We start from the raw sequence: 25,220 nt of genomic DNA, 5'->3' as shown, positions 1-25,220 counted from the left end.
GTAACTGGCAGAGATGCTTGTTGAACCCAGGTCTCTTGCTTCCATAAAGGCTGTATTGGCCACTGCTGCAAAGCTGCCAAGTGTCAGTTAGCCAGCAGGAAGCAGTACCAGTGGCCTCAGGGCAAAATGAGCTTTTGGAATCTGAGACCTTGCATAGGGGCTGGCACATTAAAATATGCAGAAATGTTGATTGATTGAATTGGAGAATCCCTGAATTAGTGATACAAATAAGTGTGAGGGGAGGGCGAAGGCAATGGCAGTGCCATTTGTAAAAGCACAAAATCAGGCAGAAAGAAACTGGAATGCAGATGAGGATCTAAATGATGCAGAAGTCACAAGGGGGTTGGGTGTGTGTGAATGTTAATTCTGTCAACTCTCAGACTTGACCATGAAAACTTGGCCGAAGAGACATTCTGAGACAAAGGGCCTCTGTGCCCAGCTGGCTCACACCCACGGAGGACAGCTCAGAGGGCTGAGGAGCAGCCTGCTGCTCAGGCCTCCAGCTGATGACGCGATTGGGTCCATCTGCCAATTGTGGATACTTGGACATGCTTGGCCTGAGGAAGAATCACTCTGGACAGATGCCCAAACCAAAGAGGCCTGATCCAGCTGGCCTTTCCAGGTCTCAAGTGCAAACTGATGGTAAGGATCTCTGCAGGGGCTGCAGAGATGTGGAGGTGGGAGCAGGGGCCATTGTTAACACACAAAACAACAAAAAGACTGGACGGAAATATATCAGAATGCTGACAGTGGTCATGTCTGTGAGGTAGATTATAGTGTTTTTACTGTTTATTTGCTGCTACCATAAATTATTTTGCTTTGAAAAATCACGAAATATAAAATGAGAAAAATAGACACTTTATTTGCCTTTCTTATTAGACTGTGAGCTCCTTGAGGGCCAGAGGGCTTGAGGAATTGTGTCTTATTAGTACTTTGATGTCTAGCACTTGCACTGCAACAGTACAGGAGCTCTGTAAATATTTAAGTGAATGACTTGTATTGTCTTTTACTTCAAGCATTTAGACTCTTATTTAACGCCCCTTTCTTAATAGACTTGGTTATGTGCTTCCTAGGGTATAGTTGATTAGAAATGACAACCCATAAAATAAATGAAGGACCTACTAGTAGTACCCATTCAGTGAGAGCAAAAATAATTATTTAAAAAAATGTTTTTTAACATTTATTTATTTTTGAGAGTGAGAGAGAGCACATGAATGCCTGAGTAGCAAAGGGGCAGAGAGAGAGAGAGAGAGAGAGAGAGAGGAGGACAGAGGATCTGAAGCAGGCTCTGCACTGACAGCAATGAGCCCAATGCTGGACTTGAACTCACAAACCATGAGATCATGACCTGAGCTGAAGTCTGACTGTAAGCTGACTGAGCCACCCAGGTGCCTTTTTATAAAATGTTTCAAATGCTTATTTATTTATTTTAATGTTTATTTTATTTTTGAGAAAGAGAGAGAGACAGAGCATCTGAGCTATCAGCACAGAGCCAGATGTGGGGCTTAAACCTGCAAACCGCGAGATCATGACCTGAGCCAAAGTCGGATGCTTAACTGACTGAGCCACCCAGGCACCCCTATGTTTATTTATTTTTGAAAAAGAGAGAGGGAGCATGAGTGGGGGAGGGCAGAGAGAGAAGGTGAGAGAGAGAATCCCAAGGAGGCCCCACACTGTCAGTGCAGAGCCTGATGGGGGGCTTAAACCCACCAACCGTGAGATCATGAGATGAGCCAAAATCAAGAGTTGGATGCTTAACCGATTGAGGCATCCACGTGCCCCAAAATAATTATTTTTAATAATTATTAACAATCACAATAATAGCAATTATCTTAATTATTATTATCTTACTTCATTTGGTCCTCATGCCAATCGGTTATTCAATAAACATTGAGCAGCTACTATGTATTCAGTATCCCCTTCTTTGAAGAGTTTAAATATAAACCTTATTTATAGATGAGAACACAGATTCAGAAAAGGGATTGGCTCAAGTCACATACAGAAATAGGGGGGAAGGCTCAGATTGTTATCCAGTGCTGTTCACTATACCACAAGGCGTTTTATCAGTTAATAAATATTTGAGTGACTATGGTCTATGTAACAAACGTGGATAGACTGGCCAGTAAAAAGAAAGGAAAGGAAGTGGGCAGATAAGCTGGCAGGCAGGTAAACAGGGATGTAGGTCCACTGATCTCACTGGGTAGATTGCTAGAGGCAAACACATTGACCTCAGGGAAAAGTGAGTGTTCACGGCAGAACAAGAACAATGGAGACAAAATTTTCAAAACAAACCCACACCTCTGCTGTACATTACAACCTAATGTAGGGTTTGAGTCTTCAAGGAAATTTACATTTTAAGATTCTGTACATAAGAGGTCAAAGTCTTTTATAATGTTTACAAAAATTTTCAATTGAAAATGATATATAAAATGTTGGCACCTGAAGAAATAAGCTTTAGTTTTGTCTAGCAAATTCTCTTTTGCAAAATGCAGTCTGATTATGTTGAATAAATGCAGCAAATCTGTATTTTCATGTAATTACACAAGCATTTTCTAAAGGACCTATTGTGTCCCAAGCTCAGGACTAGGTGTTGGGGAAGGTACAAGGCTTACCTTCAAGGCTAAAAAAGATTTCTCTCTCTTTACCTTTGATGTTGTATCTTTGTATACATATACACATATGTACAGATTCAGCTTCAGGTAGTATGTATTGAGCACTTACAATGTGCCTGACACTGTGTTACATTCTATTTTATTTGATTCTCCCAGAATCTCAATAAATTAGATAATCTCTTTCTATAGATGAAGAAACTCAATCTCAGAGAGGTTAAAGATACTGCTAAAGCTATAGGTGGAGATGAGTCCCTAGCCCAGTCTTTGGATTTGAGCTACATTACAAGCCAAACACGGTGGGAGGTGCAATGTGGATATAAGTTCATTTGACATAGGAATCATGTTATATGGCCTCCTTGGTCCTATATTTCTATAGACTTGGGTATGATTATGTGCACTCATCAGCTAGATGTACCAGCTTCCAAACATCTATTACTTTTTATTGATTGGATCTCTGGGGACATACAGTATTTGACCAATTTGAAGGAAAGATTTATCAGAGGAGAAAAGATAGTAGCATATACTCGAGGTTGATACACTGCTCTCCTGCTCTCAATAAGATCTCTCTTTGAGCTGGTCCCTATTTACTTTCCTCTCCTGTTCCCTGAAAACTATAAAGTACTGTTTGCATTTCCCTTGAAACACTGTGCTGTTTGATGCCTCTGGGCCTTTTCATGTGCAAGTCATTCTATTTGGAACACCCACTCCTCATCTTTTCTGCCTTTCCCATTCTCACTTCTTCAGGTATGCCTTCTCTGAAGTTCACTCTGACTTTGGAGGGCATTCAGTGTTTTTCTGAATTTCATTGCCCTGTGCTTCCTTCTATCACTGTCCTTACCACACTGTGTTGTAACTGTCTACTTGTCTGTATTTTCTACCAGACTCTGAGACCCTAAAGAGAACCTGGGAGATCCATGCCTTTGTGCCTAATGCCTTGCACAAAGTGAATGCTCAAGAAATATTTGTTGAGGGGCGCCTGGCTGGTGCAGTTGTCTAAGCGTCCAATTCTTGATCTTGACACAGGTCGTGATCTCATGATTCATGGGTTTCAGCCCCATATCTGAGCTCTGTGCTTGGGATTCTGTCTCTCCTTCTCTCTGCCCCTCACCTGCTTGTGCTCTCTCTCTCTCTCTCTCAAATAAACCTTAAAACATTTTTTTAAATTATGTATTTGTTGAGTGAAGGAATAATGAACCCAGAACCAAAGTGCAGAAGAACTAGGTTCTAATCACAACTCTGCAACTGACAACCTTTTGTCTATAAGCAAGTCACTTCCTTCTCTGGGCTTTAGTTTCCCTGCCTGTAATATGAGGAGGTCAGATGAAATGACCACCAACAGTCATTCTGGCTTGAGCATTCTCTGATGTTAAGATGTTATGATGCTAAGAGGAAAAATATAAAACATTAAAGTAGGACTTTATTAACCACAGGACATTATTCTCCTAACAAGAAAGGCTCCTTATTTGGGGACATCTTAAATTGTGTCAGGTTTGATTTATATCAGTACTGTTCACCCAGAAAAATAATTAGCCATAAACAATTCTGAGTTCTGCCCTAGCCTCTCTTACCATAAAGTTCAAGATCAAAGTTGTACAACTGTTTCTGCGTACTTGTTAAATTCAATTAACATTTGTCAAATGGATTAATAAATGAATCTATCCATTTATAAAGCTGAGAATCTTATGTCATAGGCAAAAGGTAAGATCATACATACATCCATTCAGTCATTCAACAAATATTTTGGCAATTAACTTTATGAGAGATACTGGGACACAATGGTAAGTAAAACAGTTATGGAACTTACCAGCATGTTGGTGTCTGGGGAAGATAGACATTACTCCAATTATACACAAATAACTTTATTAATTACAAAGTGTAAAGTACTATGACTCTTACCTTTGCTGTGCATTCTAGGCTATAAAGGGCTTTTCACACACATCACCTCATGGGAAGCCTTATAGTATAGGGGTTAAAAGTAAAGATTTTGGCATTATAGAGGCCTGCGTCTGAACCTGGCTTGCCCACTTACTTACAAACTGGGCTCTTGGATAGGTTTCCTAGCTTTACTTTTCTTATCATTTGAATGGGGAAAAATAGCACGTTTGTCTCAGAGCTATAATGAGAATGCAGTGAGATAATGCATGTAAAGCACTCAGCACCATGCTTGACATATGACTGCTGTTAGTTGTTATTATGATTATACAACTTTTTGTTCTTCATAGCACTTTTCCCTGTAGCTCCCTCTTTTTCCAGAAGAAAGGCCAGGTTTGAAGTCAGACAAATGAGTTCACATCTCAAGTCCTCCACTTAGTAGACACAAAATGCAACTAATAGTACCTTTTCATAGCATTATCGATGGGAGTAAATGAGGTGAAATTTTTAGGGACCCACATAAGGGCCAAACACACAATAACAAATCTTTTAACTTTGGTATCAGTCCTTATCCTTCTTTGGATGAACAATGGGAGGCCCGCTGTCAGGAGTGGTGGGTAAGGTGGTCACTGAGATGTCTTGTCCTGTCTAATGCTGAGATCTTGGGAGATGAGGCAAGACCGTAGAAAGCAAACTCACCCCCTAAGCCTCATGAGGGGAGGAGGTGAGCTGTCAGGCTTGAGTAACAGGAGCTGACAGAGCCAGTTCAGGGTGGTCTTACTGGATGTGAGTTGAAGTAGGGTTTTCATGGGCAGAGCTCAGGCAATAACCCGACATACTGGGTAGTGGAATTTGAGAAATATCCATTTAGCTGCAGGGAGGAGATGAAATAAAGGCTACACCCAAGGCCTTTTCCATCACAAGCTGCCAAATTGCCCTGTGACTCTGGGACCATGGTGGGCCCAGGAAGTGGGAGTCAGCAACTCTGAAGCCTAAAATCAGAAGGGCACTGAATGTTTGCATGGAGTGCCAGGTCCTAAAAAGATGTCTGTATGCCATCTATGCCAAAGCAAAACAAATTTATCAGCATCTCCTCAAAACTGCAAGGAAGAGTCTAAAAATTTTAAGCAATAAAAAAATGGTAAATGGAAATTGATTGTTTAATATCATCATTACTAATTCAAGAAGTATAAAATGGTATTGCTAATCTCTTGGTGAGTTGATTTTATTATTTTATCTTATTAGACATAAATATGCATAAGGACTTAGTTCCCCTAACCATATTTTTTCCATCTATTGTTAAGAGAATCCCTCAAGTCTTTCAACCAATCATACATTGCCATGATGGTTTTTAAGACTTAACTCTCATAGAGGAGGGTAGGGTGGAGCATTAATGTGTAAGTGGCTCAAATATTTAGTAGTCAAGCCACTCCACACAGTAGGGCACAAATGGTAGAGTTTAGGGGGGTCTGGGTAGCTCAGTTGTTAAGTGTCTGACTTCAGCTCAGGTCATGATCTCATGGTTTGTGAATTTGAGCACCACATTGGGCTTTCTAGGCAACATGGAGCCTGCTTGGGATCTTCTGTCTCCTTTTCTTTCTGCTCCTCCCCTTCTCTCTCTCTCTCTCCCTCTCTCTCTTAAAAGTAAATAAACATTAAAAAAACAAACAAACAAATGGTAGAATTTAGGCATCAGATAGTAAAGGGGTTTTCAGGAATATTGGAGTTATCCCATGATATTCCCTTACTGTTCCTGTAGGCTTGGTCAGCCTTAGTTGCATCTTATTGTCTTTAAGAAAACACAAATAATTTCTATATGTTGCTTTTCTTCTTTCCCCCATTAGTGGGTGGAAAAAACGACGGGTATAATTTAAACATAGGCTTGATTATGGTAATTTCAGTTTACAGCAGGAAAATTTTATAGAGACAAAGAAGAGGATAAAGGTGAATGCTGGAATTCAGGAATATACTAATTGGGAAAAAGTTCTGACTTTCATGTAATTGTTTTTATTCATAATTATCAATTCATTTCTCTTTCTTAGAATAAAAAATTAGCAGGTGGAGAAGAAGGAACTGTCCACAAAATAATAATGTCCATTTATTAAATAACAGATATTCAAAGCTAAGCCCTTAGACACATTATCCCCATTAATCTTCCTAACAACTTCATGAGATGGTTACTGTTATGTTCCCAGTTTTGCAGAGGGGGCCCAGAGAGGATGGGTAATTTGCCCAAAGCTATATACACAGCTGGCGAGAGGCAGAGCTGTGATCTGATTCTAGGTCTGACTCCAGGACTGGGTTAATTACTGCTGGGCTACCCTGCTTTCTCCACCCTGAGTTTTTTAAATATAACACTGCAATTGAAACAGGAAAAAATGCTGTATAACCTTCAAATGTTGCTTTCCCCTAGAGCAGCTTGGTGCAAAGGAGAGTGGAGCAGACAGACTGAGGGCTAACTCCTATGACTCACTAACTGCATAATTTGGGCAAGTCTTTTCACTTCTCTGAGCCTTGATGTTAAATGGAGATGATAATCATCACCTGCCATGCTCGTTAGGCAGAACTGCTGTAAGAGCCAAAAAATATTATGAAGGAAGGGGGAGCTCTAAGGGCAAAGTCTACAAGGCAAGGGTTTTTGCCTGAGAAAGCTTTTATCCTATAAATAGAATCCATTGATTGTCCCCTGGAGTAACTTCCCATCTTCTCTCTCCTGGCTACTGTTATGAATCTCATTTTCATTTTTATTAAAGGAGAACATTACAAACTGACTTGAGCATTTAAAGTCTCATTTAAATCCACTCTGAAAAATTGCTTCCAAAGGAGAGAGAATTGGAGATTGAGAGACTCGTGGGACGCCTGGTTCTTGGTGGCTCTGGGGGCAGTCTGCACAGACACCCACCTCCTCTCAGTTTGATTTCTGATTTGTTGCTCCTCAGATCTCATTCCACTTAAGTGCATTAGGTTCCCTTTGGTTGTCCAGAAGGGCTCTTAGGTACAAATGAGGTTCAGCAAGGATGGAGGGGATTGCATTGGAGTACATAGCAGGGTCTGGTAGAGCAGAGATTCAGAGCTTGGTCTTCTGCTTATGGGTGCAATACTCTTTCCCTTTGGCCCACTCCCTCGCCCTGAAGTCTTCTCTGGCCTCACTTGAGGTCTTCAGTGAAGTAAGCATACTCTCTAAAATACACAGTTCCTAATGCAATATCAGACATGAAAGTGTTTAGCACAGAGACTAGTATGCAATAAATGCTCCAGAGATAGCTGAATCAGCACCTGTGATTCTTCTGTGCAATTTAACACATATTTATTGAACATCTCTTCTATGCTAGGCCTTGGTCTAGATTCCAGGAATATGAAGATTTCCCTTCTCTTCAGGAGCTTAAAAACTATTCAAAGAGACTGAAATAAACCTAGTTGCAACTTAGTGTGACCCAGGGATGTGCAGAGAGCTGTGGAGTCATGAAGGAAGGACCCTCTCTAAGCATGAATGATGATAGCCCCTTGCATTTTATGTTGACAATGTACAAAGTGCTTCTCACATCTCTTACCCATATGAATTTCATGGGATCCCTATGAGGTAGGAATAATTATCCACATTTTCTGATGAGGAAACTGAGACTTAGAGAATTTAAGTGACAGAGACAAAACCAGTAAGCTGGGCAGCAGCATGGAATAATGGAAAGACCACTGGCTTGGAAGTCAGGAGACTTGGCTTCTTGTATGTCTGTTGTTTGTGACTGTGTGATCTTGGATAAATAATTTTCCTTTCTGGGGCTTGGTTTCCTCATTTATAAGATAACGTACATAGACTAGAAATGTTCTGTGCTTCTTGGGATAAACAGGGCCTTGTTTCGTAAAGCTGCAGAACAGTATTTATCTCTGAGCATTAAAGACAGAATGGTATAAGGGGAAGAAAGAATCAGACAAACATGGAATAAAATCCTAGTTTAGTTACTTATTAGCCATGAGGGCTTAGCCAGGTCACTTCACTCCCTGTGACTCAGACTTCTAATTTGTAAAGTAGAGATAATACCTATTTTGCAGGGTTCTTCTGAGGCTTGAATAAGGTAATGTGTCCAGGATAGCACCTGGCACATAGTAGGTATGTAAGAAAGTACCAAAGATTGGTGATACCAAGTATTGGGTCTCTCTGGCTGCTCTTTGAGTACTTAAGCCTAAAGATTTTGTGTTCTCTGCTCCCGGGTCTGCAGACCAATGAAGATGCCAAGTTTTATGCCCTTTCAACCAGGTTTAAGCCATTTAGCAATGAGAATGAGACCTTGGTGGTTCAGTTTTCAGTAAAACATGAGCAAGGCATTGATTGTGGTGGCAGGTATACAAAACTCTTTCCTGATACCCTGAACCAGGAGGATAGGCATTCAGAATCTGAGCATTACATCATGCTTGTAAGCTCTCTGATAGTGGTCACTATAAGCCACATGAGGTCTTAATGAGAGGCACTGTAATTGTTGAAGAGGCTCAGATTGACCTGAAAAAGGAAATTTCTAATCCACCTTCCTACACAGTAAGACTCTTCAATGACCTGAAAAAAGCAACCTTAAGCTTAAATGTTAATATAAATAGACGAAAGAGATAGTCACATGGTTATTAACAAGGCTGCAATACAGAGAGACATTCCCCAGTTCCCAAAAGGGAGAAAGGAACCATAAACTGTGTAGACACCCTCAAATGCACCTACTAAAATATGCTTTGCTTTGAAAGCGATTCCTGCCCTTGATGAGAGAAGGCCCAAGAGGTCATATAAATCACCTTTATTAAGCATCCATAATGAGTCCAGAGTATTGCATCTGTAACCTCAAATATGTCACTAGGCCTCCTTGGAGCAGTCCACCTCTTACTTAGCTCCAATCTTGAATGATGGTTGAGATTTAAAAACCAACAAACAGGGATGCTTGGGTGGCTCAGTTGGTTAAGTGACGAACTTCATCATGATCTCGTGGTTTGTGGGTTCAAGCCCCACATTGGGCTATGTGCTGACAGCTCAGGGCCTGGAATCTGCTTCAGATACTGTGTCTCCCTCTCTCTCAGCCCCTCCCCTGCTCACACTCTGTCTGTCTCTCTCTCAAAAATAAATAAACATTAAAAAATTTTTTTAAACCAACAAACAACAATAAAAGCTAATCCAACTCCCAAAGCACTGATGAGGAATGTACCAAATGTTTTTGCACAAAGTCAGAGGCAAGCATTATGCCACATGTCATACAGCAAAATTTTCTTAAAATTTTCCCTAAAAATTTCTTTCTTTTCCCAGGGAGTTTCAGATTTCTTGCTTCAAGCTTTTGCCAAAATCTTCCTCTTCAGCCTCTTTCCCTTTTTTTATTTGCACCCCTCCCCCACCAACTCTTTCTCCCTCATCTTTCAAGCTCTTGCATGCATAGAACAATATAGCACTCTGGGTGCCTGAATGTGTCTTCGCCCATTTCTCTTTTCGTCAGAATCCACCCTCCTTACAAGGAGTTTATATATGTTTATGTATGAGATGGTTGTAGTAAGGAAAATGGAAATACTTTTTCAAATGTGATTTTTTCATATGAATGTTATTTATTTGATGCTCAAACAACCAAAGCAGTTTCAGCTGTTAAAAGCTCCATTTTATAGATGAGGAAACAGAGGCAAGAAATTTGCCCAAGGTGAGTAAGTGGGAAGTCAGAATTCAAATCCAATCTATCCAGATTAAAGCCTGTGCTTTTTTCTACTCCATATTTTTGCCTTCTATTTCGTGGGGAAGCAAGCATGTGAATATTTTTTTTAAAGGCAGAATGAAAGACATATTTTCTATTTATTTATTTATTTATCCATTTACTTCTTTTTGAGAGAGAAAGAGTGTGCTCATGCACGTGATCAGGGGAGGGGCAGAGAGAGAATCTCAAGCAGGCTCCACACCCAGTGCAGAACCCGATGCTGGGCTTAATCCCACAACTGTGAGATCATGACCTGAGTGGAAATCAAAAGTTGGTTGTTCAACTGACTGAGCCACCCAGCTGCTCCAAGACATAGTTTTAAAAAGATATTGATGAGGTGCTATGAGACTACAAAGATGGCATGACTCAGTCCAACTTGGGGGGCTTTTTGGATGGGGTATTAATTGTTCTTTGAAGAATGAGTTAGATGTTAATAGGCAGAGGAGGAGGTGGGGGAAATATAATGAGGACAGAGGAAGCTATACAAAAGCTCAGAGGCATGAAATTGAAATGCAGGTAGAAAACCGATGAAACCAGTGTGGCTAGAGCACTTTGCGCACGCACGTACGTGTGTGTGTGTTTAGGATAGTCAAGAAGAACATGGGGAGTGAGGTTGAAAAACTAGGTTAAAACCTATTCTTGGACCTTTGTCACATTAAGCTCTCCAGGCTCAGAGCCACTGATCAACAATTGCCTCTAAAGTTTTCACAAAGCAGAAAGAACCCCAGGCTCTATTTCTTAGTAGGCTTGGGTTGAATCCCAGCAATGCTACTTATTAGCTATTTGACTTTGGGTGAGTTACTTAAATTTTCTAAGCCACAATTTTCCCAGCTAAGAGTGGAGATAGTAACACATGCTTGTCACAAGAACTAAATGATATGGTATAAGGTTCCTGGCACAGGAAGGATTTTCTGGTTGGGTTTGGTCAATGGAAGTCCTGGCAGTAGATCAGAGGGAGGAAAGAGAGTTGTGCCTCTCAACTGAAAGTCACAGTTTCCCTCCAGCCACCCTCCCCACAGGAGTCTTTCTTCCAGGCTCTGGTAACCACTCTTACTCTTTGCCCCTTCAGGGATAAGGGTAGGAATAGCCCTTCTGTTGCCAGCGCACAGCACAGCACTATTCTTTATGCCTTCTCAAGGTCCCCTATCTTTGTAAATAGTCCTTTTATTAAATTCTCCTCAAGTAATACTAAATTTGAGTGTGCTATCTGTTTCTTGCTGGGGCCCTGATTAATATATTAGCTATGTCTGTCTTAGCCTCAGACCAGGCAAACTGCCTAAAAGTGATGTAACACCATGCATTAGGGTTTAATTTCTAGGCCCTGACATTCTGTGGCTTTGGCAACAACAAAGTGCAGGTCATCCTTCATTATCAAGGGAAATAGCATGAGAACAACAAGACCATCAAATTCAGGGTAAGTATGTGGGCTGGTCTTCAGCCTAGGGGGAAGGATATGCATTTTATATGTGTTATCTCACTTAACCTTTACAAAAACCCTATAAATTAAACACTATCAGAAAATAGATATAGAGAAGTGCTATAGATTGCAGAAGTTCACATAACTGAAAAGGAAGTTAGATAAGGTCCTCTCTTGGAAGAATGTTTGGCATGGCCCTGTTGCCCTGCTAAATATTGAAGGGATGGGCGAGGTGGCAGGTACTAAGCTAAAATATGAGTGATGGGCTTGTCTTAGTAGCATTAGATTAGAGAGACCTAGGTTAGCTGGAGGATAGTAGCTGGATTTCTTTAGCATCTCAATCGGCATTCACCAAATTCCAACTCTGTGTTGGGACTTGGGGTGGGGATAAAGTGAGCCCCAGACATGGCCTCTGACCTCACAGAACTCACAGTCCAGTGAAGGTATGAATCAAGAAAAGGAGAGGACTACCCAGTATGATCAGAGTCTGGGGAAGCACAGAAGAAGCCCTCTACACAACCTGGAGCCTTAGGAAATGTTTCCTAGAGGTCTTGCCTGTGCTGAGTTTTGAAAGATGAGCATGAATTGGTCTTGTGAAAGAGTGTGACAATTTTAGGGAGGATTTAATTCCTGGAAGAGGCAATCACATGAGAAAAGTAAAAAATACCTGAGAAAGAGTGGTACTGTAAGTAACTCAGCACAACCAGAGTGCGGGGGAGAGGCAGAAATTGGGTCTAGAGAAGCCCATAGGACTTGAGTCACTGGAGAAATTATGTTCAGGCTCAAGGCCTTTGCTAGCAGGACTGTGAAAGGACTGTATGTGCAAGGGCTCCCTGAGGTCCTCCTCTGGGGTAGGCCTTGTGCTGGAAGCTGTTAACACAACAGATGAGTCAGATATGACCTCTGCTTTTGAAAAGCTTATAATCAAGGGGCACAGACAGAAAAACAGAAAACATCAGAGAATGACCAGAACTGCGATGGAGCTGAAGGATGGTGGTCAGGGGAGCCAAAGAAGTATGTACTTAGGAGAAAAAGATCCAGAGTCTCTACTGAATTAATCATAGAAATGGGAGGAGGGGTGTGGCGAAATATGTTTGTGTATATTTGGGGGATGGCATTCAGGAACTGTTTTAGGTGGTGCATTTAATGCTTGAGGTCCAAAGATGTCCAATAGTGGAGCTGAAATATTCCCTATCCTCTTTCTAGATCAATAAAGATACTCAACTATACACTTTGATCATTCACCCAATGCTACTTATGAGGTCAAAATCAACAACAACTAGCAAGTGGCTGCTGGGGGTCTGGAAGTTGACTGAGACTTCCTGTCTCCCAAGAAGATAAAAGACCTCTATGCCTGGAAACCAAGGAAATGGGATGAACATCTGCAAATAGAGGGTCCTAAAGATAAGAAACCTGAGGTTAGACAGTGTTTGGCTGGGAAACAGATGGAGATGTCAGCTATGGGGCTGGGAGAAGAAAGCTGGGAAGAGAAGCAGAAACTGGGGCATTAATCACTCCAAGAGGTATCCAGCTAAATATTGGTATCCAAAGAGGTGTGGAGGAAAGAGGGAAGCAACTTACATTTGTTGAGACTCTATTGATCCTTCTGACAGCCTCTGTGAACAGTGTGCTCTGATCCCTGTTATAGATAAGGAAACAGACAACACGTAGAAAATGAAGTGACTTGGCAAGTATACCTACATTAGCACCAGGATTTGAATCTGGATCTCTGACTCCAGAGTTACTGATATGGGGAGTGTGTGGAATATATTCACTGATTTCTTATCACTCACTGCAAAGCTCTCCTGGATATAGCTATGAATAGCACAATCCAGGGATTGAGAATCCTCCTGGTATTCAGAATCTAGTGGAGTTTGCAGACAAGTACACAGACAGAGGTCACACTGCGTAATTAGTGCTAAGAGTCAGGGAAACCCAAATCCTGTGGAGCCCAAAAGAGGCTCCTAACCTAGCCTGTGATAGGGTTTGGGTGGTGGTCTTGGAAGGAGGAGGCAATGTTTGAGTGATTGGGTTAACCTAGGGGTTGGAAACATAGACTGCAGTCATATAGATATGGATTGAAATCTGAGCTCCACCCTTTACTAACTGTGAGACTCCTACCTACTTGCAGTTACATTTGGGCAAGGAATGTAACTGCTATGAAAGTCAATTTCACAAATAGGGACTATTATAATACCTATGTGTGAAGGTGGTTGTGAGGATTAAATGAGCTAACACACATAATATAGTGATTAGAAAATAGTAAGTCCTTTTAATATACAGGATTTATATGTTAAAATGTACTGGATTTCAACACTGAATTTACTAGAGCAAGGGAAGTGGGAAATTGGGTTAGAGGGAAGATATTCCAGACCCAGAGAACAGCAGGAGCAGAGGCACAACAATTAGGTGGAAAGCAACATGGCTACATAAAAGAATTGAAAGCAGCAGTTTACTATTTTGGGAGCATAAATTTCAAGGTGAAGACTGGTGGGAGATGAAGTTGGAAAGGTTTGTTGGAGCCAGGTCATGGAGGGTCTTAGCTATTTTGTCGGTTCTCCACAGGTCAGAGAAGATTCATTCTCATGCAGAAAAGACGTTTAGGGTTAAACAAGGAGCAACATGGGACCCAGTGGCTGGAACTCCTAAGAAGAGGCCTGCAGAGAGGTGGGCAGTGGCTCAGCTGTGTGTAGGATGATTTAGCAAAGGGATCCAGTCTCATGGGAGGGAAGCATAGTCAGGGAATTAAGACAGGTGAGCAGGCTGTGTCCTGTGGTCCTTTGGCACCACAGGAAAATTAGGGGTGAGTCTTCTTCCAGGTGCAGTAAGCAGGCTTAGAGCAGCAAGACTAACCACAGACCCTCACTCCTGTTGAGGACCATGTACCTGATGTAATCAGGGTTGGCTCAAGACCTGGGGGAGAGGGGAGAGGCTACAGGTCTCTGTGCTCGCTGCTGAGTAAAATTAGAGAAGAGGGAAAGCAGTTAGATAGGCAGGGATCTATGAAGACTTAGCCCTCATGATGGGATGCTGACTATTACATCTCAGGAATCAAAAAGTGGCTGAGACAGCTGAGGAACTAGAGAACTTTCCCAGCTGCAATGTTACTGAATGACAGGGTCTAGTTGGCTTAGCATTGAAGCTTTCAGTCAGTCTGGGCAAATGGTCAGCACCAAGATGACCTGCTAGGTAGATAAAACAAAATTTTGGAGGCTCCACAACAGAAGAAATATGAAAGTCAGGGTAGGTTGTTTGTGACTTGGAGTTTTGTCTTGGTAAATAGAAGAGGCCTGGAGTAAAAGGGAAGACTGGTACAGGTCTGGGAGCATTCTGGGTACAAAGCAGATCACCAAGGGGGGTCTTCAGGAAGAGTGATACAGGCTAGAAGACTTATTCTGACCATAGGGGCACATGATCGAGGGAGGGAGAGGGTCAGACAGAACGGAAATTTCCAACTTATTTGAGCTTGAAGTATTCAAGGTCAAAGTGATAGTGACAACTTGAGGAAGAGCGAGAGTTGCTTAAAGGCTTTTTCTCTCCTGTATTGGATTTGTTTGCAGAATCTTGAGCTGGGCTTTCATAGGGGTAAGGACAGGAGGTTGGCAGGGTTAGGGAGTCAGGTCTAGCCTGACTGTAGGGACCCCAGTTTTATCCCAGCCCATTCACCTGTCCTAAAGAAGGAACATTTTGTTTTAGAACTGGAAGGACTTTGAGTACATCCCAGACCGAAATGCCAAGAAGCCAGATGACTGGAATGAGGTAGTGGATGGGGAATGGGAAGGGCCTCTGATGCCAAACCTGAAGTATAAAGTGAAGGGGGCCTTTCCTTGCAACAGGTATGAGAAATAAGACAGAAGAGAGAGATGTAAGGTATAATTTACAAAACAGAAACTCTAAGATCCTGCGGTTTTCTCCTCACCACCACCCCCACCCCCACTCCCCATAAGACTGTAGCCTCATCTAGGCCCTGTTCTCAGGGCAGTGCCTACCTGGTGGTCTGGTAAATGTCAATGCTGGGAGGGAGAGATCTAAGCAGCCCTAGACAAGGGGTTTGTCCAGAGTGGTGGAAAGCAGCCAAAGAAACATGGTCAAAACAGAAAATGGGTCTGAGGTCAGGAACTGGAAGTCTCAGAACTGATCCTGAAAGAGAAAGGTGGGATATGAATAAGCCAAAGGTGTTGGGGGTGAGGATGGAGAACTTCTCTTTAAGGACCAACTCCTGACCTCATGTCAGAAGTGAGAAGAAACTAAAAGGATTGGCTATCAAATAGTCCAGAGATATAACTGAGGCAAGCAGTTTGCATCAAACTGATACATCAGTTTGACAGAACTGATGATTTTATTGGGCCACAGTTTCCTGTGTCATATACTAGGAAGAGAATGGCCCAAGTGCCAAAGTCCTTAGATGGTGTTCCCTGTGAAGCTACATTTCCTTAATGTCATGAACGAACTTATGCACAGAGATGGAACCAGGCTTAGAATGGGTCTCTGCCACCTTGTTCTACCCTCTGGGTAAAAGGAGAACTTGGAAGAGTCTCATTCATTAGCTTGAGGAAAGGGAAAGAAGCTACAGGAATCCTACTGTCTTTATAAGTTGTATAAATACAACTGTCTTTATAAATTAGTCTTTCTGATTGCATGAGAAGAATGGAAAAATATTAATGCCATGTGCACTCTTTGGTTCTTTGCTTAGGAACAATGGAAACCTCAGATCACTGACAATCCCAGTTAACAGGGGTAGTGGATTCATCCAGGAATAGATAACGCTAAATATAAGCCTGATACCACCATTTGTCACTATTATAACATCAATGTTTCTGGCCTGGACCTTTGGCAGGTAAAGTTCTCAGAGCTCAGAGCCACTGATCAACAGTGCCTCTAAAGTTTTCACAAAGTGGAGTTCCAGGCTGGAAATCACAAGACTTGAATGAGTCTTGATCTTTCTAACCCTCAAACTGCTCATCTTTAAAACAGGGCTAATTATATTCATCCTGAAAATCATAATAGCTAAAATGTACTGAGTCCCTACCATGTACCAAGCACCATATTAAAGACTTTGCAAATGCCACTTAATTCTCACTATGAAATCTCCCATTTCTAAAAGTGAACACTGAGGTTTGGAAAAGATAAATAATTTGCCTGAAGACACATTTGGTAAAAAGAAAATCTGAGATTTGAGTGCAGATCTTTCTGAGGCTAGATTCAGGGTTGCAATACTTTACACTGCCCTACTGGTCCCGCATGATTCTTTTTTTTTTTTTTTTTTTTTTTTTTAACGTTTATTTATTTTTGAGACAGAGAGAGACAGAGCATGAATGGGGGAGGGTCGGAGAGAGGGAGACACAGAATCTGAAACAGGCTCCAGGCTCTGAGCTGTCAGCACAGAGCCCAACACGGGAATCAAACTCACAGACCGTGAGATCGTGACCCGAGCCGACATTGGATGCCTAACCGACCAAGCCACCCAGGCGCCCCCAAGGTCCCGCATGATTCTTGAGGGTGTTTTTTGGGTGTAAAAGGGAATCATCAGAGATGTGGTAAAATCTTGAAATATTAAAATCCCCAGATAGATGTTGGGTGTGATTGGCCCAGCCATGATGACAATTCTTGGCCTAGTCTTTTTCTCTCTGCCAGTCATCTTTCCTGGTTCTGATTGGAGGGCTCATATACTCAGGTCTTCATAGAGTTGTTCTCTCTCTCTCTCTCTTCCTTTGAGACCAGTTATTGAAGATGGGGAGGATTCTTTCCCAACCCAGGAGAAAAGGGTGCCTCAAGAGCCAGCTCCAGAATGAAGGCCTTAGCCCAGGAGGCCTCTGAAAAACTGCAATCTATAAAAAAAACAAAACCTTGAAATCTACATAGTCTTGGAATTCCTTTGGAGAGGAAGGGAATTCACTTTTGGTAAATACAGGAGTGGGGTCAATGCTTTACCTATATTGCTTCTTTTAATTCTCATAACTATGTAATGTATTATTGTCTCTTCTTTTACCATTTTACATTTGACAGAATTGAGACTCAGAAATGTCGAGTGATGTGTCCAAGAGTACACAGCTAATGTGTGGTAGAGACAGGAATCAAACAAAACGTTTATTGATTATAACCCACTATACAATAGAGCCTCTAGAAACTACAGCCACTTGTCTTGGAGTGTATCATGGAAGTTTCCATAGCCAGGGAAATCTGTCTCTGACCAGTGATTTCTACAGTACAGGGCTGCCAAAGGGTTCTTGGACAAGACACTGCCTCTATGAAGCTTTCTTGGTTTAGTTATTTTCCACTTTATTTATTTCCACTTTCTTGGTTTCCTAGCTCAGTGAGACTGGCATGGAAGTGCAAGGAGATGATGTATGTAAATTACTACACACACAGTAGGGTTTCAAGAGATATGGACATGAGGGCAGGAGGGAAGGATGAAGGAAGGATGAAGGAAGGAAGGAAGGAAGGAAGGAAGGAAGGAAGGAAGGAAGGAAAGAACCAAGGGACACATGTTGTTCTTTCCTTCCTTTCCTATATGAAGAATGTAGATGCACTTTGCACAAGTTGCCATTGTTATCTCTTTTTTACTGTTTTCTCTTTCTGTTTTTATTTTTACTTATTTTTAATTTTTTTTAACGTTTATTCAATTTTTGAGAGACAGAGAGAGACAGAGCATGAGCGGGGGAGGGGCAGAGAGAGAGGGAGACACAGAATCTGAAGCAGGCTCCAAGCTCTGAGCTGTCAGCACAGAGCCCGACACGGGGCTCCAGCTCACGGACTGTGAGATCATGACCTGAAGTCGGATGCTTAACCAATTGAGGCACCCAGGCGCCCCTCTCTCTCTTTTTAAAAATATTTATTTATTTTGAGAGAGAGTGCAAGAGCAGGGGAGGGGCAGAGACACAGAGAAAGGGAGAGAGAGGATCCCAAGCAGGATCCACACTGACACAGGGATTCCATCTCACAAACAGTGAGATCACGACCTGAACCGATATCAAGAGTTGGACACTCAACCAACTGAGCCACCCAGGGACCGCTCAGTTTTCTCTTTTTAATAAATAATGGGAACTTTCTATATCTTGTGTAAATATGTGGTCATGTTAATATGCCTAATTTGATTGTTTTCTTAAAATCTATTGGGTTTTTTTTTTCACTGAAAACATTAAAGTATACATTTAAAACTATGTATTTGTTCATCTATAAAAATGTATTTAGTTGTTTTTTTAAATGTTTATTTATTTATTTTGAGAGAGAGAGAGAGAAAGAGCGGGAGAGGGGCAGAAAGAGAGGGAGGGAGAGACTCTCAAGCAGGCTCTGCGCTGTCAGCTCAAAGCCTGATGCAGGGCTTGAACTCACAAACTGTAAGATCATGACCTGAGCAGAAACCAAGAGTCAGATGCTTAACTGAGGCACTAATAGTTCTGAGTTCTATCAACCTCTCCAAGCAGGCAAACCTTCTATTTGTGAATTTAAATCACGCTGAAGGAATGCTTCTCGCACTTTAATGTGCATATGAATCACTAGAGGATCTTATTAAAATGCAGATTCTGATCCATCAAGTCTGGGTAAAGCCTGAGAGACTAGATGTCTAAAACTCCAGCATTATCTTTTTATATTATTGTTTTTCTTGTGACACAGTTCTGTATGATGCTGACATCACCCTTGCATGCATCCTTTCCTTCTAAGTTCTAATTCGGTCTGATACTCCCACATCCTACTTCACTTTACACACTTAACCAGCTGGACACATCCAGTTTACCATGGGGTCCCTACACCTTACTGTAAAAACCTAGTGACTCTCAGCATGCCTATAGGTGGGAACTCCCTTACCTGCCCTGTCCCTATCAGGGTTTCCAGCCTTCAGATGCTCTGTGAGCCCAGCTGTCCTCCTGGTGGGTCCTAGCCTAGAAAACTGGTTAATTTCCCTGCCTGATCCCTCACCCTTCCTGCCCTCTGTTCTGACACATCCATACACTATCCCCTTGCTTTTGTTATTATTGTTGTTGTTTAGACAGAAGTGGTTACATTCTTTCATTAGGACAGAGGGTGGGGGGAGATGGCCACAAAGGAAGAAAATTCTTTCTCTTACTTTTGGGACTCTTTATGATCTTTGAAGGAATAATGACACAAAAAAGCAGTGAGTATAGCTTTGCCACAATGCAAAGCATGTTGATATTTCTTTTTTTTTTTAATTTAGTTTATTTTTTGAGAGAGACATAGAGTGTGAGGGGTGGGGGGAAGGGGCAGAGAGAGAGGGAGACACAGAATCCAAAGCAGGCTCCAGGCACTGAGATCATCACAGAGCCCGATGTGGGGCTCAAACTTACAAACAGTGAGATCATGACCTGAGCTGAAGTCAGACGTTTAACTGACTGAGCCACCCAGGCACCCCGCATGCTGATATTTCTTAAGTCATATGGTCTGTGAGGTCTCCCTTTTTCTGACGAGGAAGCAGAGGGCTCAAGAGGTGACTTGACTTGTCAAGATGCTATAGCTAATAAAGTGCCCAAACCTAGCCTCTTTCCGTTTTATGATTCAAGTGGGATAGCACGGGAAACAGGTAGCTTTCAGTGAGCTTTTTAGCGTTTACAGTCTAACAAAATGCTTTCTTATGTATTCTGTTTCTTTTCTTTTCTTTTCTTCTCTTGTTATTTATTTATTTATTTATTTTTATTTTTATTTTTATTTATTTTATTGTCAAGTTAGTTAACATACAGTGTAGTCTTGGCTTCAGGAGTAGAATCCAGTGATTCATCACTTATATGTAACACCCAGGGCTTATCCCAACACGCGTCCTCCTTAGTGCCCACCACCCATTTAACCCACCCCCCACCCCCACAACCCTATCAACCCTCAGTTTGTTCTCTGTATTTAAGTCTTTTATGGTTCTCTGTTTTTATCTTATTTTTCCTTCCCTTCTCCTATGTTCATCTGTTAAGTTTTTCAAATTCCATATATGAGTGAAATCATATATCTGTCTTTCTCTGACTGACTTATTTCACTTAGTATAATACCCTCCAGCTCCATCCACGTTGTTGCAAATGGCAGGATTTCATACTTTTTCATTGCTGAGTAGTATTCCAGTGTGTGTGTGTGTGTGTGTGTGTGTGTGTGTGTGTGTACCACATCTTCTTGACCCATTCATCAGTTGATGGACGTTTGGGCTGTTTCCATAACGTGGCTATTGTTGATAGCTCTGCTATAAACATTAGGGTGCACGTGCCCCTTTGAATTCTTTGGATGCTTTGGATAAATTCCTAGTAGTGAAGTGCAATTGCTGGGTCATAGGGTAGTTCTATTTTTAATTTTTTGAGGAACCTACACACTGTTTTCCAGAGTGGCTGTGCCAGTTTGCATTACCACAAACAGTGCACAAGTGTTCTCCTTTCTCCACATCCTCACTAACATCTGTTTCTTGAGTTGTTACTTTTAGCAATTCTGACCTGTGTGAAGTGGTATTTCATTGTGGTTTTGATTTGTATTTCCCTGATGATGAGCAATATTGAGCATCTTTTCATGTGTCTGTTTGCCATCTGGATGTCTTCTTTGAAAAAGTGCCTATTCATGTCTTCTGCTCATTTCTTCACTGGATTACTTGGTTTTTTGGGGTGTTGAGTTTGTTAAGTTCTTTATAGATTTTGGGTACTAACCCTTTATCTGATATGTCATTTACAAACATCTTCTCCCATTCTGTCTGTTGCCTCTTAGTTTTGTGATTGTTTCCTTTGCTGTGCAGAAGCTTTTTATTTTTCTTTTTGAGAACTGTATGAAGAAAGCACATAAGGTCTATTTTCTTCTATTTTTCAGATGATAACATGGAGGAATAGAGAGGATGTTTATAGACCAAGATCACTGCACTAGTAAGTTTTAGGAAGCAGAACTAGCCCTCATGTCCTGATTTTTAGTTGAATGCAGAACCAAGAGTTTAGTGTGAGGGGGATGGGAGTAAGGGGGCACTGAAGAGAAGAGAAGATTAGGAACATTTTTTGTTGGAATAAGGAAAATGGAAGAGCCAACAAATGACCAGTTCTCTAACCAAGACTTCTGATGATTCAAAAGAGAAAAAAAATCTCCAACTCAAAAGAGAAAAAAAATCCCAAAGATAAAAAAATATCTTAAAGTTGTAGAAGGAATTATTAAAACCGACTAAATCATGGCTCCCAGTAAAATAACAATCTCTATTCAAAGTGGCTATTTTGTCCTTCATTCCTCTGTTGGAGGCAGGGTTGGTAGGATTATATAAACCAAACAAAAGTCTTCTCATTTAAAGAAAATAAAACTTTTTTCAAGCCTTGGAGGAGGGACACATAACTTATGCTGTGAATTTTCTTTTTGGTCACACAACTGCTCCCACACAACTAACTTGCTGATTTATTTAACGTACTGCTAAGGTAAAAAAAAAAATACAGAGACATCTACATGGCTCAGTCCATGAGATCCAGCCCCATGCTGGGCTCTGTGCTGACAGCATGGAACATGCTTAGGATTTGCCTTCTCCCTCTCTTTCTCTCTGCTCTGCTCTGGTGTGCGCACATGTGTTCTCTCTCTCAAAATAAATAAATAAATAAATAAGCTTAAAAAAAATACAGAATGACTCTTTTTTGCTCCTTCTGAAACATATCCAGATATTGAAAAGTTGTGATAATTGTTGCCATTTATTGAGTGACTATTAACTGCCAGATATTGTGCTTTACAAATATTTTTTTAAGTTTATTTATTTATTTTTAATGTTTTATTTTTATTTTTGAGAGAGACAATGTGAGCAAGGGAAGGGCAAAGAGAGAAAGAGACAGATCTGAAGCAGGCTCTGTGCTGACAGCAGTAAGCCATATGGGGGGGCTCAAACTCACAAACCGTGAGATCGTGACCTGAGCCGATATCAGGAGTCAGATGCTTAACCAACTGAGTCACCCAGGTGCCCCTACATATATTATTTTGAATTCTCATTACAACACTGCAAGGGAGTTATTGTCAATATTTTACTTAAGAGGGAAGAGGCCCAGGGGAGTTGAGTAACTTGCCCAAAGTCATACAGCTAGTATGTGGTTGAGCTGGTCTGTCTGACCCATGATTTGTGCTCTTTGTATTCTGTTCCTATATCATTAAATCAACAAACACTGGACTTATTATATGCCATTGACTTAATTCACTTTTTTCTTTAATTATAAATACTAAATATGTTATTTTAAGAAAGTAGAGCGGTGCCTGGGTGGCTCAGTAGGTTAAGCATCTGACTCTTGATTTCAGCTCAGGTCATGATCTCATGGTCACGGGATCGAGCTCCCACTCCCCCCACACCCTCCCCCCCACATCCCCCCTGTCAGGTTCTGTGCTGGGTGTGGAGCCTGCTTAAGAATCTCTCTCTCCCTCTTCCTTTTCCCCTCCCCTGCTTTCGTACATGTACTTTCTCTCTCTTTCTCTCTCTAAAAAAAAAAAAAAAAAAGAAAGAAAAAAAAAGAAAAGAGAGAAATATGGTAAAGAATCTAAATTCTGCCCATACTTCTTGTCAAACCTTTCCTTTTCCTTATGTTCTCTTAATGTTTCTTATTATATTAAGGAGAGAAGCTTAAAAAGGGCATTTCTAAGTGGCATCAGAGGTAGATGCTGTCAATCTGAGCTGGGGCAAGAACCACTGGGCAGCAATTTGGAGCCTAGCAGAGTAATGAAAATTTCCTTATAATCTTCTAAAATAGTGGTCAGAGGTTTGAGGGACACAGAATCTTGGGAAATAGTAAATGAACTTCTTTCTAGAGTGGATCAACTAAGGTGGTACAACATTCTGGATGCTCCATATTATCAATCACCTTTGTATTCCCTCATTCTGCCTCAATTATTGATTAAAATCTTTGGGTCCATGGTCTGAGAATCTGCATTTTAGCAAGGCCCCCAAGTGAATTTTTAAGATTTTTAACCTCATTCTAATCCCACTGTTTTCATTTCAACAGGTACAATCAGGCAGCATCTTGGATATTTTCTTTCTTACAAATGATGAAGTTTGCTGAGGAGACTGGAAATAAGACCTGGGGAATAAGAAAAGTAAGATATTCCCCTACCCTGAATTCCAGATGTCTGACTCCTCAGTTGTACAGTGTTCTTTGCATTTGCAAGATCAGCCTAATAGTCATTATCTCATTTGCTGGTCACATGGCCCTGAGAAGAGGGGAAAGGAAAGAGCTCATATATTCATTGGACATCCACAACTTTGTACAGGAGCACTTTCCAAAAGTTATCCCACTTAGCCCTCAAAATCACCTAATGAGACAGACATTATTCCCATTTTTCAGCTCTAGGAACTGAAATTCCAAGAATATATATAAACAGCCAAGGTCACACACAGCCTTAAACTTACTGAGTTAGAACTGACACTCCTTCTGTGTCATACTCCCTGCTAACAGTGTGGTGATCTAGAAGGTGGCTGCTAAGCCCATTTCTGATGAATGCTTTGGAGAAAGAAGGAAGGTGTTAGAGCTGCTCCCCAGCTTTCCTGCTCTCCTAGAACTGTTTTATGGGTAGAGTAATAATTGGGACAATGGATTCATGACTCCCTTATTCTTCAAGAAGGTCTATTCAAGCAGATTTGTGGCCAGTGGCAGGCTTGATTACCCAGTAGGCAGATTAAACTCATGCTTAAAAAACCTTTTGAGAGAACTTTCATACTTAATATTTCCAAAGAAGCATTGAAGTAGTCATCATGGAAAAATAAAAATCTATTAAGCCCTTTTACACTTTTTAGTCTAGTTTTGCCTTGTTTTTACTTTGAGGTTATCATCTAATAATGTTTTGAGGCAATATTACATATTGGTTAAGAGTATGAGTTTTGTTTTTTTATTTTTTTAATTTTTATTTTGAGAGACAGAGTGTGTGCGCATCTGTGTGTGCACAAGCAGGGGAGGGGCAGAGAGACAGAGAGAGGGAGAGAGAGAATCGCAAGCAGGCTCTGTGCTGTCAGCACAGAGGCTGAAGCGGTGCTCCATCCCATGAACCTGGAGATCATGACCTGAGCTGAAATCAAGAGCTGGACATTTAACTGACTGAACCACCTAGGCATCCCAAGAGCATTAATTTTGGAGCTAGATTGCTTAGGTTCAAATCCAGGCTCCATCACTTACTAGCTATATGACCTTGAGCAAGTTATTTAACCTTTCTGATCCTCAGTTTTCTCATCTATAATTTGGGAATGATGATAGCAACTACCTTATAAGTTCCTGGCATATAGTAAGTGCTCAATATATGATACCCATTATTATTAAACCATACGTTCACTTGACAAATATTTGTTGAGTGCCTGTTCAAAGCACTGTTATAGGTTATAAAGTTGTGTTAGTGAAATAAAACAGAGAAGTTTCTGTCACCATGGGGCTTACATTTCAGTTAGGGGAGACCAACAAGAAACATATACATATGTATGTGTCATACTCCCTGCTAACAGTGTGGTGATCTAGAAGGTGGCTTGTCAATACATATGTGGGAGATGGTAAAATAAGCTATGGAAAACAATAAAGCAATAGAGAAGGCTGTGAGAGTTTTGCTCTTTTCTTCTAGAGGTTGTCAGGAGAGGCTTCATTGAGTAAACAACATCCAAGAGACTTGGAGGAAGGATCAAGCCATGAAGATACCTGGGGAAGAAAACCTAGGTAG

At 41.2% G+C, this 25,220-nt stretch overlaps 1 pseudogene; it reads left to right on the top strand.

Moving 5' to 3' along the window:
• Positions 1 to 506: 506 nt before the first annotated feature.
• On the top strand, positions 507 to 25,220 carry LOC112863652 (calreticulin-like; annotated as a pseudogene).

The sequence above is a fragment of the Puma concolor genome, chromosome C1, assembly GCF_028749965.1.
Source record: "Puma concolor isolate L17-30 chromosome C1, mPumCon1.1.hap2, whole genome shotgun sequence".
Lineage (NCBI taxonomy): Eukaryota > Metazoa > Chordata > Mammalia > Carnivora > Felidae > Puma > Puma concolor.
The sequence above is the reverse complement of the archived record's forward strand: the minus strand, read 5'-3'. Positions and strand labels throughout refer to the sequence as shown.